Source organism: Teleopsis dalmanni, chromosome 1 (assembly GCF_002237135.1).
Source record: "Teleopsis dalmanni isolate 2A chromosome 1, ASM223713v2, whole genome shotgun sequence".
NCBI classification, from domain to species: Eukaryota; Metazoa; Arthropoda; class Insecta; order Diptera; family Diopsidae; genus Teleopsis; species Teleopsis dalmanni.
Genome location: NC_051846.1, coordinates 92,861,750 through 92,878,382, shown reverse-complemented (window position 1 = coordinate 92,878,382; position 16,633 = coordinate 92,861,750). Strand labels below are relative to the sequence as shown.

General features: G+C 28.8%; 1 long non-coding RNA gene across 1 annotated transcript; it reads left to right on the top strand.

Annotated features, from left to right (window-relative positions):
• The first annotated feature begins 2,884 nt into the window (after nt 1-2,884).
• On the top strand, nt 2,885-6,079 carry LOC119672205. The gene is made up of 3 exons (XR_005251874.1): nt 2,885-2,932; nt 3,041-3,312; nt 5,791-6,079. It is a non-coding gene; the product is annotated as an uncharacterized LOC119672205 (long non-coding RNA).
• Nucleotides 6,080-16,633: the final 10,554 nt, after the last annotated feature.

The following is a 16,633-nucleotide window of genomic DNA, read 5'->3' as shown; positions in this document are numbered from 1 at the left end:
TCTATTTATGCAAAGAAATATTTTATATATTTTGTGTGCGTTTGGTTGCCTGCGCAAAAGTAAAGAAAGTTGGATGTGCGTAGAGATTTGCAATAATTGCAAGAACAAAGTACGTAAATTAGGTTTAATTTTCTATTATTTTCAATGCAAAAGTTGTTTAAACAGGTAGATCTAATGCAAAAGGTTAACTTAAAAAAACGGTTTGCGCAGAATTTCCTTCTTTATCGATAGTTTTTTATGATGTAACAAAATAAATTGCTTCACATATTTACCTTTTCCTGGAAAATAATTTTATGCATGATATGGTAAAAATATCTATTTATGACAAGAGAGATTTTTAGAAATTTCTTAAGAATTCCTTCAGAATTCCTACTTTACAAAGTTTCTTGTAAATTATTTGCAACACCAGCAAGTAGTGCATCTTCAGAAAGGGTTTTTTCAGTTGCTCGGAACTTAATATCAGAAAAAAGAACATTGATTTCATCTAATCAAAGATCTATCAATCAAATCATGTTTTACACAACAATCTTGAAAAAGAGGAATTAAGTCAGACGATGCTCAACATTTAATTTGCATATTAAATTAAATTTGTGAACTGTAAAAACTGTAAAAAAACTTATTATAATTTTTTTAAATAAATTTTTGTTCAAAATTTTTTTTATATTTAATTAATATATTAAGTCATATTATATATGTAATCAACAAATTACTATTATCAACATTTTAAATAATATTTAATTAATAAAAAAACTTGAATAAATAAATTTGTGTCTTACTATTTAAAAACACATAATTTTTGTATGAACTGAAAATCAAATGCTTAGAGTACTTCCAACTACTTCAACTACTTTTAGAATGTTTAGAGTTAGAGTACTCTAAACAAACGAAACAAATATTTATTCTATTCCATTTTGTTTTTATGCCTATACATTCGTATTTGTTCGTTGAGAGTGAGAGTATGCTACCATTCTAAACACAATAGAATGCTTTGAAACTGAAATCAAATGCGCGCGTGCAGTACTCTAGTTTTGATGCAGCACTTTAATGTCTAATGGCCACTTAAGTCTCTGTCTTCAATTTACTATTGATATTCTGCTATACTGCTTTAATGGTTCTTATCATGGATACTCCCTTGATATTTATGTTTTGTACTGTACCGTTTTTAGTTGTGTACCATACCATATTTGAATATTTTATGCATTCCTACTTCTATTCTGTGGAATTTTCGTCTTGTTTTTTTTTTGTATTTGTGTCCGTGCTAACCACCATCTGCATAGTCGGCCAATATTATTTCGTACTATTCCACATTTTACAGCGTGTCGTGTAGTCTATTGTACACTATTATTCTGTTATATTTGGTATTTGTATCGTTTATTTTGAAACACTTTGACATTCATTAAAACATGCTATCCTGTTATTTATTCCGTCGTATCGTAAACTGGTTGCTGTATTGCTATATCGCATCACTTTCTTTATTTGGTGACAATTTGCACTTCATTGAAGCTGTATGCGCATCTCATAACAAGGATATGCACAATTAACATAATGAACATAATTATTTATTTAATTTTTATTATTTTCCTGACATAATGTAAAAACCTCAGAGTATACTAGGGTTCAATACAAGATTTACAAAAGAAGAAAAAAAAATTGACTAGAAAATTAGAAGCAAGAAACAAAGAATTTCAACTAGTTATATTCCAATGTACATTTATTTACCAATAAATTATTAATACCAATGTTTATTAGGTGTAATAAATAATAAAAAAAAAACTATAACATATACCAAGTATTATATTATATAATATTATTAATTATGATATTAGACACAAACAAACAAATTAATTATTTTTGTTAGAATCGATAGCGATATACAAAAAAAGAACTTCTGGACAATTGATGTGCATTTACAACTAATATCTTTTATATATATATTTATGAAACCGAGTTTTAGGTTTTTTTAAACAAATTAAGAGCAAATAAATATATATCTAACTTATTAAGACAAGAAATAAAAGAATTGAACTCAATTGAATTAATTAAATATAATGCAAAATTTCTACGATTTGAGTTTCAAACTAATACGTCTTATATGTATATGTATACATATTTCTGATTTTTTAAACAAATTAGAATAAAAATTATATCTAACTTATTAAATCAAATAAAAAAATTGAACTTAGTCGTATTTATACGATCTGAATTTCATAATAAAAACAATAAATAAAGGTTAAATTTTTTTTTCTTGTTTATATATTTGATCATTCTAATTAAAATTAAAATAAATTTTAGAATTTAACGTTCGATGATTATCTGTCGTTCTGGTTTAGCTGTTTTAGGATTTGCAGCGGGATTTCATCAATACAGCTGCCATTTAACGGTCCGTTGTTTTAGCAGTAAATTTGATATTTGTAGTTCAGCGTTATGTCCTCAATTTATGTCTTAATAATTGGAAATCGAGCAAACTGTTTAGTTACTGCTAGATTCGGTTAAGTGTAGTTCAAAACAGCACTCCGTTCTATCCAACGGACTTTAGCTTTTTATATCACATTCTTATAACTGGTAAATCCTTAGTTTTTCCTATTACCTTATTTCGCGGTCTGTTAGCAAACTTTCACTTCATCGTTATTAGAATATTTCATTTTCAGATTTGTGGGAGTTTTTGTTGACTTCACCGTTGGTTTCTATTCTTCCTTTCAACTTACGTGCGATGCTTAAGCTGCACTCTCAGCTTTCTTGTGCATCTGTTTGTGGAGAATTATATTTTGACGCCATGAATGATAGGTTTTTTAATAAATATCTATTAATTTATTATAATATAATAAAATATATATTTACCATAAATATTTAATAAGTGAGTAATTGAGGTATGTAAATTCAATTTCAGATCACATCGAGGTATTACAGTAGCGTGCAAGCGGAATGGGTTTTGGTAAGTAGGCTTATAATGGTATGTATTAAATATTAATAAATATTTCATTTCATTTCATTATTTTTTTTATGTTCCACTAACATTATTTTCCCTTTTTTACAATAACAGAGCTCCGTTGGAATCAATCTTGTGGGCCAGCAGTGATGAGTAGTGCTGTTCATATTCAAATTTTTTAAAAAACGAAGTTCTCCGATTATTCGAATAATCGGATTTCAACGAAGTCTTTGAAGTTGAAAATAAAATCGGATTTTTTGTAAATCTGAAGTCTTCGAATATCCGGATTTGCGGTTTTTATTTGCAGTGAAATTATTCGAAGACTTCGTAAAGTAAGAGCACACTTTGGTATTTTATGCAGAAAATTATATGCGTGATGAGTCGAGGTAATATCAGTGAAATATTTACAATTCGATAATTTTAATATCTTGCCTATTCTAGGTACTTATAGCTGTAAGATAAATTTTATATCGACTAAAAAATTGATCATTACAATACTTTATCCGTTTCCTTATTATTTCTCATTTTTATTAATTTACACAATTGTGGATTCTATTATATCACATTATTCTTGCAATATTCTGCTTTATTGTAATATATTATTAGATTGCATCTTTTAAAAGGATTCGAATAGCAAACAAAAGACAAGCACAAAAATTTAGTTAATTTATTGAGATTTGACTGATCATACAACGTTGTTTCATGTATCGCCAAGTGCTTAGAAAATATTCGATTTTCTTTTTTTGAAAATGGCACCAAAAAGGCTCTTTATACATAAGCAAAATTATGCTTAACAAATGTCTGCAAAAAGAATAGCTTTGATAAAAATTAGGTAATCTCAAAAGTTAACTTTCAATTCGTTGAACTTATGTTTCCAACTAAAGCTGTGGTTTATAAGCTCGTAAATTAAAAAATGACAAAAAACCTGAGACTTGTGCTCTGAAAGTTAGTACAGCTTTGACTACTTGTGGCACGAGTTGTAATCCTGGCACTTGCAGTTCAAACAATTATATATGGACTATTAGCGAATTAAAAAGAAATTATAATATTTTCTAAGACCACTGATGATAAGTATTTTGTAAAAACTCGATTCAGCGTTATATGCTCAGCCTGATTTCAATAAATTAACTAAATTTTTGTGCTTGTTTTTTCTTTGCTATTAGAATCTTTTTAAATTTTACCCGAAAAAAAAAGCAAACAATACAGTACACTCTCCTGTATGGTCGACGTTCCGGATCATACGCATATATCCATTATTAGTCACCTGTTACAACTTTATATACGTATATCGTAGCACTGCCATTGTACTTCTTGATCATTTATGTGCACCAATCGACGCGACCATCTTATGAGATTTTATCAAAGGATAAGGGATCCAACACAAACTAACAAACTTATGTCATGATCATGCAATATTTTATATATGTTGGTAGAACGAATCTCTTGTATTCCCTCGATTTCACAGTTTGTCTGTCACATGACGATCTTGCATTATCAGTTTCTGCACAACATTTATGTATTCTGGCACTGGAACTGTTTTTCAAGCAGTGTTGCCAAGGCTCAAAAAACATATATGTCTCCCTATTATTATATGTTTTATTATTTATTTATTAGTATGTTTCTTTATTATTGCATATTTTATTATTTATTTATTTACCATTTATCTTCTTGTTATCATTTATACTGATTGTTTCTATATATGTTTGTCCACACATTAATATATATTAATCTATTACTATACTTTTATTCGTTGTGTATTATTTACTTTTGGTGATTTTAAGTAAATATAATTTATTATTTCGTATAGCTTAATTATTGCTAAATTATTCACTATACGTTTGTTTATTTATTTCTTATTTGTAAATTATTTTTATTTATTTTTGTATTTTTAATAAAAAATAAGTATTCTATTTTATTTATAATAAACGTCATATTTTTATGTGTTATATACATTTGTTAATGTTTATTCCATTTTCTTTAATATTGTATATATTACATTATCACCCATAATCTATTTTAAATTTTTATTTTATATATTCACTTTTTATTATTGAAGTTACTCAATATCAATACCTATTATTGTTATTTATTATAAATTATTGTTTATATTTTATATAGTTTATTTTTGGCTTGAGTTATTGAAATATTTTCACTTCACCTATTCTTAGTTTATTTATAATGATATTCATTTCAATTTTTTGCTATATATTTGTTTGTTATTTAATATATTTATTTTATAATCTATAATATTTATTATTTTAAATGATTTATTTGTTTATTATTTTTAAATTATTATTATTTCTTATTGGTATCTTATGCTGTTTTTTATTACCGTTACTATTTTATTTATCCTTTATTACTAACTTATTTATTAACTTAATTAGTTATTTATTATTGTTTAAATATTATGTTATGTTTGGTTACTGTCTACTTATTTAATTGTTCTTATATATCAATTATTGTTTGTTGTTATTTTTGCCTGTCTATTAACCTGCATTTTTATTTTTATTTTCAATACTATCTACTATTTTATATGCAATCATTATTTATTAATTTCCATTATTATTCTCTTTGCATATTATTTGTTTATCCTTATCATTAATTTATTTATTTATAAATATTGTGTAGTATTTTATTATTTTTAATAAATTTATATTAATATTAATTTCCATAATTTATGAAAAGGAATATATACCTTACGTATATAGTAAGTTATATATATTATTATAGTTACTTATTTTATAGTATTTAATTTCCTCATTTTATAATTATTATTTATAATTTTTTCCTTTAAGTTTCTAGAAGTAATAGTCAAGCATCAACATCCTACATCATATCATCACACGTTATTATGTTTATTCCAGGTAACGCATGAGACGTGCATAGGAGCATTCCATATTACCCGTATTTATACGGTGCCATAAAGACGCATAAGCCCGACAAGCTCATCCGACCAATTGGCTCACCTCTCCACACAAGTGGATAATGTGAATCATCTCACCAATAATTTATTGCAGCTTCTACCATGTCAAGGGTATGTTCTGATGACTACGGATAAAAGGATATGTATCCCCGGAATAGCATTATCAGATTGTGGTCATGTTTACAAAATTTACTAGTAGAGCCGAGATTCCATTAAATGTCATTAAAAATTGGAACCATTATTTAAATTTTTGTTAAATTCATAATAATAACAATAAAAAAATTACTGATAATAATACAACTTTTTTTTTTATATATATAACTGCCAAGATTAGACATCTAGTGTTCGTGTTTACAGTTGTAGAAATTACGATAATTTAAATCGATATTAAGAATAACATGTGTATGGAATATTAACAATAAATAATAAAAACATATTTAATTTGAATAATATAAAATAGGAATAGATGAGACAAATAAGTGATTAAAATTGTTTTATGTATGTGTATTTTAAATAGCTACTTATGGGTTGTTAAATTGACAGTTCTGGTGGAAATAAGCGCTTCAAGCGTCTATTATATGTGGCTTCGTCATTTGGTAGCTGCCTCATTGCTGGGATAGGGTGGGAGAGTAATTTATTTGTGTGATTTTTACTATTTTTGATCCAAAAATCGCAAGGCTTTTGGCGCTTTAGGCGGCGTATTGACTCAGTTGTCGCTACTACATGCGCCTTAATATTTATATGGTAACTCTAGTACTTTTAAATAAATTAAGTTCAAAAACCGGAAGGCTTTTGGCGCTTTAGACAGACGGTGTATAGGCTCAGTGGTTGCTAGTAAATGTGCCTCAGCATTTATGTGGCAGCTAAGTCTATCTTGGTGTAATTTGACTTTGGTATGAATTTCTTCCTGCACTGTTGACACTCCGAGGTCACGATGCAAGTCGTGGTACAAACGTACCACGGCGCGTTTGTTACACTCCGTAGCAAAAAATTTTGAAATCTTTGAATGATGAAAATTTGTGTTCTGCTTACGCAACCCTACAACTGGATTCCATATGTCCAGATTGGCTGCAGCATTTGTTTGTATAATACAAGTTTATTGAAAAGTGATAGTTTTGATTTTCTGCGGATTAACTATTTCAACGATTTGAATTTAAGATCTAATTCGGTTATTTTCTTTTTTATGTGCTCTCTCTATCTTAGTTTAGCCTCCAAAGTCATACCCAAGTATTTCGCATTATTCGCGTGAGGGATTTGTGCTTCATCGATGTAGACAGGTGTAAAACTGACGTTTCGATTTGTGAAATTTACATGTATTGATTTTTCTTTATTCAAGTTGATGTTCCATTTCCTTGTCCAACCAATTATGTTGTCCATACTATTTTGCAAATTAGGGAGTTTGGGGCAGTTCTGGATGAACCAAAGTTTAAATATGCCTGACGTATGCTTATGATCGTTGTCCTGATCAAAGCGAAATTTTTGTCAGTGAACAAAAGCTTGAAAAAACTAAAATCATAAATGGAAATGTATTTAAGATGATTTCCTTTCAAATTACCTGCTTCCAAAAGCTTTCTGTTTTTAGTAAGTACTCCTTGGCGTAGTTTATTATTTTATTTTTATATTTAATACTTATAAACGGCTTCTTTATGGTAATTCTTCCGCGATAATCGGACTAATGTAATCTATTGTGAATAGTATTTAAGCATACATCTTTCTCAGAGCGGGATTTTAATGAAAATTTAAGGTCTTTTGCGGTTTTGAAAGGATTTTTCTTTATTTCTTTCAATATCGAACGCTCTTCTCGATCATTTAATATTTCGCCTTGAGCTGCTCTGATCTTATTGGTCAGCTTAAACTCATCATGGGACCTCTTGATAATGTCTTCGATACGCGATTGACTTATTTCAACTAAATTGGCAATTTCTCTAACGATTTTACCTTCAAAATTCAATTTATTTATTAATTGCCTAATTTCGATAGTATATTGCTTTCCATTTGATGCTATTGTAATACTATTTATTATTACTTAATTATTAAATTTGTTGTGAGAATTATTACAGATTATTACTATCATTATATAAAAATATAATTATTATTTGTAAAATAACAGCATTTTTAGCGTGGCTTCTTCATTTTGTCAGATTATTCGTTGAGCGCAAAAAATTGTGTTGTTTTTGTTGATTAAAACAAACAAAAATTGTGGTAAGTATGTTAAGTATTAATTAAAACAAAAAAAATAATATTTTAAGCATATATTTTTAAAGTTTAGAGCATATATATATCGAACAAATGCTTGTCCGATTATGCGATGGAGTCACTGTATATGATGTTGGAATTTTCTATTTGAAAATAAAATGAACTATTAAGAACAGTTTGAGAATGATTGGTCTCGAGTTATAGCACTTTTGAATGATGGTTTGTGTACAAACTAATCAAAGATAAAGTTTTATATTTGCTGTCTCTGTTAGCTGGATATTTTTTTATTTATCTAGTATAATAACCTTTTCCAGCACTATTTGTAAATATCTGTCTCTGTCATGATTGTTTATATTTATGTAGTTCCACAAGTCTTATTTTTAAGTTATGTTCAACAATTATGCAAATTTTTATAAAAATGTCAAATTATGGTTTTTCATCACAATATATAAATGCACAACTGATTTGTTGACTTCGGCACTATTTTAATAGGATTTGCATATATACTGTTTTTTTTTGTGCTTCCCTTTATTTATACAATTGTCAATTTAGCATTTAGTATACATTTTCACATAATGGTAATTCAAATAATAATTCAATAAACAAGATTAAGAATTACATGAGTGAACTATTATTAATAATCGATAAAAAAATAAAAAATAAAATTTCTTTAAATTAAATAGTAGAAGATAATTAAATTAATAGATAGATGATAGAATAAATGAGTCCATTAAATAGAAATTACTATGAATATAGTGGATAGATAACTATGGATTATTATAATTTTGATAGTTCTGATGGATATAAGCGTCATTTTTGGGTTAGGATGGGCAAGTATTCTGTCTGTGTGCTTTTTACTATTTCTTCGGATAACGTCTGCAACGAAGGGTATCTTTAAATCGCGATGAATGTCATAGTTTAAGATGTACCAGTCAGCGTTGATGATAGTCCTAAGAATTTTTGATTGTAGTCTTTGTAGTATTTGTATGTTGGATTTGCATGCTGTGCCCCATATTTCGTCTCCATATCTCCATATTAGTGAGATTACCGTTTTATATACTAGGAGTATCCCAGTAGCAGAAATAAGGAGTAAAAAGGCCTTTTTAAAGGCCTTTTTCTGCAGTAAGTAGTACTTACACACTTGAATTTTTTACTATTTCTTTTTTGTTCTGGATGAGCCAATATCGGAGGCCTTACACACTCGCTGTGTAGAAAAGGCCTTTAAAAAACACAGCAACACAAATTCTGAGGAAGGCCTTACACACTCGCTGCGTAGAAAAGGCCTTTATAAAGCACTTAAAAAAATGCATATATTTGTAATTAATTATATTTATTAAAATTCCAATATCTTTTATATTATAATAAAATTTATTTAAATTAATATTATTAACATGATTATAAATGAAATAATATTAACATTTTTTAAACTAATAATATTATGAAACTATCTATAAATATACCTAAAATTTATTTAAACTTAAATTAACATTATTAAACTAATAATATTGTAAAACTATTTATAACTATATCTAGTTAATGTCTTTTGTTGATTTTTTTTTGATGCAAGCCTTTCTATAATATCTGTTATATTTTATAACTTGCTGTTTTTTGTAACCTTGAAACCCTTTTTTATGAGATTCCTATAATTTTCTTCACTTAGGACTTCAGTATCTGCAGCTTCTGTAATATAATGCAATATTAGACAATGTATATGTTGATTTTAAAATGAAACAAAAATACTAACTGAAAAAAATATGCACTAATGACAACTTTAAATATAATTCCATACAGATATAAAAGTATACTTACAATTGTTTTGTTACAATTTTTACGTACAATTTTCCACTGTTTTGCACTATTATTTAATATTTATAGTTCAGTTGTCTTTTCATTTATTTTAATTAGTTTATTTAATTATTTAATTAGTTTATATATTTTTATTACTTTTAATAAGCACTATTTATAAATTATTTCACTCTCGATCAGTTTACTTTCGAATTCATGGACTAATTTTGTTAGAATTTCATAACTTGCAATAATTTAACTTAACAAAGAAGAGACAGTAGTCTAGACTACAACGAAATAAAGCAAAGGTAAGCCAAAACGAAAAAAAAAACAGATATACTTAAAAACAAAACTTGCAAATATGATTTGAACACCGCTTGCGTATACGCAATGCGCATCAACTCCTTTAGTGACGCCTTCTTATTAAAGGCCTTTTTAAAGTACTTTAACAAAAGGCATGTGAATTTCATTACACCTTCTGATGGAGTGCTTTTAAAAGGCCTTTTTTTGACAAGGCCTTGAGTATTCTGCTACTGGGATATTTTTCAGTGTTGGTTTTGATTTCGAGCAGAGTAGCCAGTACAATTGTCCAAAGCGACGCTTAATTTCATTGCTTTTAGCTTTAATATGGTCTTTCCAAGTTAATTTGCCTTTGTGTGTGTGAAGACTTCGCCATTGTTAATTTTTATGCGTTTTAGGTCATTTTTTATTCGTGTAGATAACATGAACTAATGTGATTTAGCACTTAATAATTTCGTTGTTTTCGAACTTTGTATGTATGTAGGTTTCGAGTTTAATATTTACTAATGACGGAATCTCAGTGTAAGTACTTGGAATATAATAAACGAAAGTAATAAATATAAGAACAACATTAAGATCAAGCAATACAAATAAGTAATATAAATAATTATTAAAAGTAATTGTAAAAATATAAACTAAATTTAACAAACGTCCCACTAACGTACATATTATTAACATTCTTAAAAAAAAATACCAAAATAAACCAGACATTAAATAAATGAAACGCCACAAAAAAATTGTAGAATAATAAATAAATAATAAATTATAGAACGATAAATGTGCTCTCAACATAACCAACACACTTGAAGAGCATATAAACCTCATCCTAGAGTATTTCCAGAAATGGAAAACAAAATCAATAATGAAAAAACTAAGGTTCTGTTTATTATGCATAAGTGTAAACAGAACCCGTCCAGAATGAGAGTGGGAGATATGGTAATAAACTGGGAGGATAGCATTAAATAACTCGGCAGCACGTTGAAGAAACGATTCATATGGCTTGAACATGTTCAACTGAAAAGAATTGGCTGTGTTAAAATTCTTCATCACCTACAACCGCTATTCAATGATAATGAATGATGAAAATCTCAATGCTAAGAACAGGAAGCTGATATATAACCAAATAATTCGTCCGTCACTTCTATATGGATGTGTGGCGTTCAGCAAAGCCTCAAACACTACTAATCGCCGGCTAGAAATTGCACAAAGCTAGGCTTCGAGAAGACTTTTCAAGGCACCATAGTTCATTAGGACAAATGACATCCTCAGGGACCTTAAGATTGATCCGATCAAAAAATATATAAAGGATAGAGCCTTGAAGTGATTTACGAAAAGTGATAGACTTGCCAATACCGCGTTATTGAATCTCAAAATGGTTACAGACACTTCAGGCATGAAATCATGAACAATAATCCAGCCAAGGCGCAGAGAGGGTCTATGAAGAATCCTCAAAGTTAATAGAGAGTAAAAGTGCTCAAGTGCACTGACTCAACTGGTTTCAACATATATTATAAACCTGCTATTACTTCCTCTATTGCAGTATTAAAGCAAGTACTACAAGTACATACTGCAGTTACAAGTATTATTGCAACTGCAGAGCCACGTATGGCCCTTGTGTGGCGCTTTTCCTACTGTAAAAATTACCACTGTACGCAGTGAACCAGTTTTGCCTTTCATGGTGCTTTTTTTGGCGCCAAGCGCAGTCCAGTTGACACATGCATGATGAGTTATTTTAAACATTTAACGTTTTATAATGTTTTATAAATCCTTGCTAACTCAGAATGGTTACAGGCTCTTCGGGAATGTATGCAGATCTGAGTTCTGAATTATTGCTTAGTCCATAATCCAGTCAAGGCGTAGAGAGGGGTTATGAAGAAACCTCACAGTTAATAGAGAGTAAAAGTACTCAAATGCACTGACTCAACTAGCCTCAACATAATAATATAAAACAAATGTTAATTACACATAAACTTCTTCCAACCCTGTAAGGAACAAAATGAAATTAAAGTTTAAATTAAGGAAAAATAGTTGCACTGTCGTCACACAATTTGGTTCGGTTTGGCGGCAAAAACAGTCCGCAAAAACAGTCCGAAAAGACTGTTGGAAAATAACAATAGTTATTTACAATTATCTATATATTCTATTTTTTAGGTCTTGCTTAAATATCTGGTTCGTGAAAACATTACTGTTATTGAATATAGGAACTCAGAAACCAACATAAATAAGATCAAGCAAAATGCATGGATAAATTTGTAAGAGAAGTTCACATGCACATAACTTACATATATAAGTATCAGAGAACCGCAAGGAATACTCAACACTTGAATTATACTCGAATCATTGCATATATTTCATTTACAAGCATTCTGACTCCTTTTTTCGTTGATTTGATTTCACCTGATTCATACAAATAGCTGACAGCAGTCATAATTATTTATACTCTGCTCATATGATACTCATAAACACCAACTTTCGACACGAAAATGATGCAAGTGATTTATGAATCATTTATGAGTATAACGTCACATACGAAAAACTCTGTGACAAATAATTAAGCATTAAAAACTATATAAAAAAAACTATATAGAAACTATATAAAAAACTATATAAAAACTTATACAAGAGCAACTAATTATGAGTTGCAATATAATAATAATATAAGTTTTCAATATAACTATTCCTAAAAGTAATCAAAGAAGATCATAACTATGTATTGAAATATTAGTATTCCAGGAATTATTTTCCTCAAAATTGCTTAACAATAATAGAACATTAAACCATGGAGATGAATTTAGCCATAAAATTTAAATACATATTTATATTTCTAAAAATTACAATTAATACGTACAACACATATCAAAAGCATAAAACTAAACAAAGAAACACAGCACTCATCGAGTCATTCATACTCACTTGAGTATATGCTATGATTCATGAATCATACGTATTATTATGAAGCTGATTCATTAGCACCGACAATCGTTAACGAAAATACTTATTAAATACTGAATGCGTATAAGTAGTGTGTGCGAAAAACATACGCATTTAGATTTGGTTTTTTGCGAGTGCACTCTGAATGTTAAAATTATGAATCGTTGCTGTACTCTGATAAGTATGTATAGAGTCTTTTATTAGTTTTTATAAAATGCTTTCTTTTCAGCTTTAATGATATGTGTTGTACAAGGCCATCAGTGGCGCAACTGAAGGCACAATGGTCAATATTAAAAATGAATGCAAAATAAGAGAAATCTTTTAGCAAAGAACTTTGGACTTGAGGTATGAATTACTTTAGCATAAAAACGAAAATTAGAAGATTTATTTATGAACAGTAAATTGTTATTTAATTTGCAATTTTATTAAAAGTTTTTATAGAATATTATGTTTCTTTCGATTTGCTAAATTATCTTCACATTTTACTTCTTCAAAGTAAGATAAGAACCAATGTTCATAGCCGCTGAAAAAGTGTCGTTAACCCATTTTGGACCACCGTGTGGTACATCACATGGCTAGTTTTGAATATTTTTTAATATTCAAAGAATATTTTATATTTTTTAGGTAAAAAGAAAGTAAGAGTAATCTTTTAAGTAAATATTAAACTTTACTCATTTACTTAAACTTGTATTAATTTACTATTTACTATAGAAATTTCAGGGCTAAAATTGCCTGGTACTTAATGGGTTGAGTAATTTCAATTGAATAATAAAATATATATTTACTTATATTAAATATTTTTGAGACATATTCATTATTAGTAATTGCAAGATTAAGTAAAACTGCAAGTGCGACAATAACTGTTTCAATTGATATAGTCATCCCATCAAGTAGACAACGACATCTTTGCTTCCACACAGCAGAGCATTTCTCAATTGGAATTAGAGTGGCAATATATGGGCAGCATTGTATCGTTCTTCTTTTGCGTTTTACGGTTTCAGTATTGAAGTGAAGAGATATGATTGAAGCTTGCAACCTGAATGGCCAACCAATCGTCCTTTGAATATTTCTGCCTTAAAGTATACTTTCAGAATTAATTTGTCGAAAATCCGGCAGACGTGAGTATACCTCTCAATTTTGCAACTATATTGCGAATTTCAAATTTGCACCACAAACCAGCTAAAAGTACTAAAAATACGTATTTATGCGTTTAGTGAATAATATCCTTTGCGATTAGTATAGTTTTGGGAAATATCTCCACCAACTTTGTTTTATTTTTATGTGCATACAATCAACTGCACCAATCACATCTGGAAAAATTTTTATACGTTTCAAGCTTTTCATAATTGCTTCCGCATTTATCGAAGATCTCTGCATTTTAATAATAGTTGTGGCATGATTTGCTAAGGCTCTGGCCATTCTAACGCAAATACGCCAGACTGTATCTTGGCTAAGGTCGTGTAAATCACCTGCATCGTCTTACACCTTCTTTTATATTGAAAGCTTTTAGTGTAAAATAGTATTTGGAAAATATAAGTTACTGTTTTACAACTCCGAGCTCGCAGAGCCACCACAACTTGTAGTCTTGCGGAAGTTCTAGCGCCTCTTTCATCAAGCGTTAAATCGTCCTTCGTCAAATTAATTATTTTTCTACGCCTTTTTTTTGAAAATCGGTACCAAAGCTGAAATGCTTCATCATGCAGCAAAAAAGGATCTAAACGTTGTTTATATATTATTGAATAGCGGCCATTTCATTTTGGCTATATCATTTTATCTACATAATAATTTCGTATTTAATTATAAAAAAAATTCAATTAAGTACTTACCAATCTGGTTAATTAAGATTTTGGCATACATATTTAATTGTAATTGATTCAATTAAAATTATTACACAATCAAAGATTTTGTTTATAATGCTACGAGTATTATAGAAGCTTTAAACCCATTCTAAATTTTGATATTTTACAATAGCATTTTAACACTATTTTAACTTTAAAACTGTATTATAAACTTATAAAGAATTTCTGAGTATGATATATAATATTTAGATTATTAAGTAAGAATATATAGCTTTTATTTTAAAAATACATTTCAGTTAATACATTAATTTTTTAATAATAAATATTTGTAATCTCATAATATAGAAAATTCACAGTCCCAACAATAGAATATATTGTGTTTCATAGGAAGCCGCTGTTGCCATTTAGACATGATTGTATCCTCATCTAGATCTGATATTGGAGTCGGTGCGTAATGTGGTGTAGAGTGTAAACTTGTCAAAAATTCCTATACTGATACTAATCTGCTAACAGTGGTGGATGTTGTGCTAGTTGAGAGCGCAGCTAATACTACTGGATGTAGTTAAAATTCTTGAAACAAATTATGAAAATAAAATATATTGTAGAAATGATTTGATTTGTATTAAAAATACCTTAAAAAAATGAATTCGCGCATATAGAGACCCTTTGGATGCTGTTGCAATTTAAAAAGCATTTAAAGCAATATAAATTCTAGGATCCAAATAAATAGCTGCCGCAAAGAGATTATATAGGTGTTTCAATTTATTTTCCGGAAAATTTTGTACTTGAAAATCAATATCTATTAGGATATATAAACAAATTGCTGAAACAAAGCTTTGCAGACTGTAATTTTAAAGTCGCTATATAGAATAATTTTAAAAAGGAAATAAGAATTCCGTTTAAAATGTCTAGTTGTTTTCATTTAAGAAAAAAAAATATATTATTTTACATATGCAAAAAGTGGACATTATTTATATTTACACGTTCATAAATGTAAAATTTTTGTTTTATTAATAATTGAAATTTTGTAAAAGAAATCGCTTTTAAAAAAACGAAATTATAATTAACACATTAAAATTAATCAAGAAAAAAAGTAAGTTTTTTTTAACTTCGGATACTTCGTCTGCTATCTGATTAATCGGATAAAACCGAATACGAGTACTACTATTGTGAACAACACACTAACATTCGCATTGACGAGCACCTTTTTATACTCGCTGGTAGGTACCTCACCCGGCTCCATGACCTCCCACCGGACGTCCCTATTCCTATTACCCTTCCTGAAGATCTTGTTCTACCCTTGCGCTTTAAACCTCCCCAATATCTATCCCACTACCTCGATGAGTGGGACCGTAACCTCCACTAAATTCCCCATTCACCCCACGCTCTTCTTCCCATTCACTTCACCTCATTCTCTATAACCCAGTTTCCCTAATGTACGCCCTTGCTTTCTGGCTTAGATAAATCTAGCACGCTAAATACTAAGTCTAGTTTTTCTCCTCACTCTCCTGATTACTGGAATAAAGTTTTCACAATGCTGTGGAAACCTTTTCCATTCATTCCTAAGAGGTGGTTTAGTGGGTTCAAGTCTCACACGGTGGCTTTGCGATGCCTCCACCTACTGTCAAAAAAAAAAACACTATTATTCTTATTTATTGATCTCGAGATGATACGAGATCTGATGGCATAAATTGTAAGTAGTATAGATTTTGTTCTTTATTACTTTATGTTGTCACTTCCTCATATAATTAAATGTAAATTCTGATCAAGTTA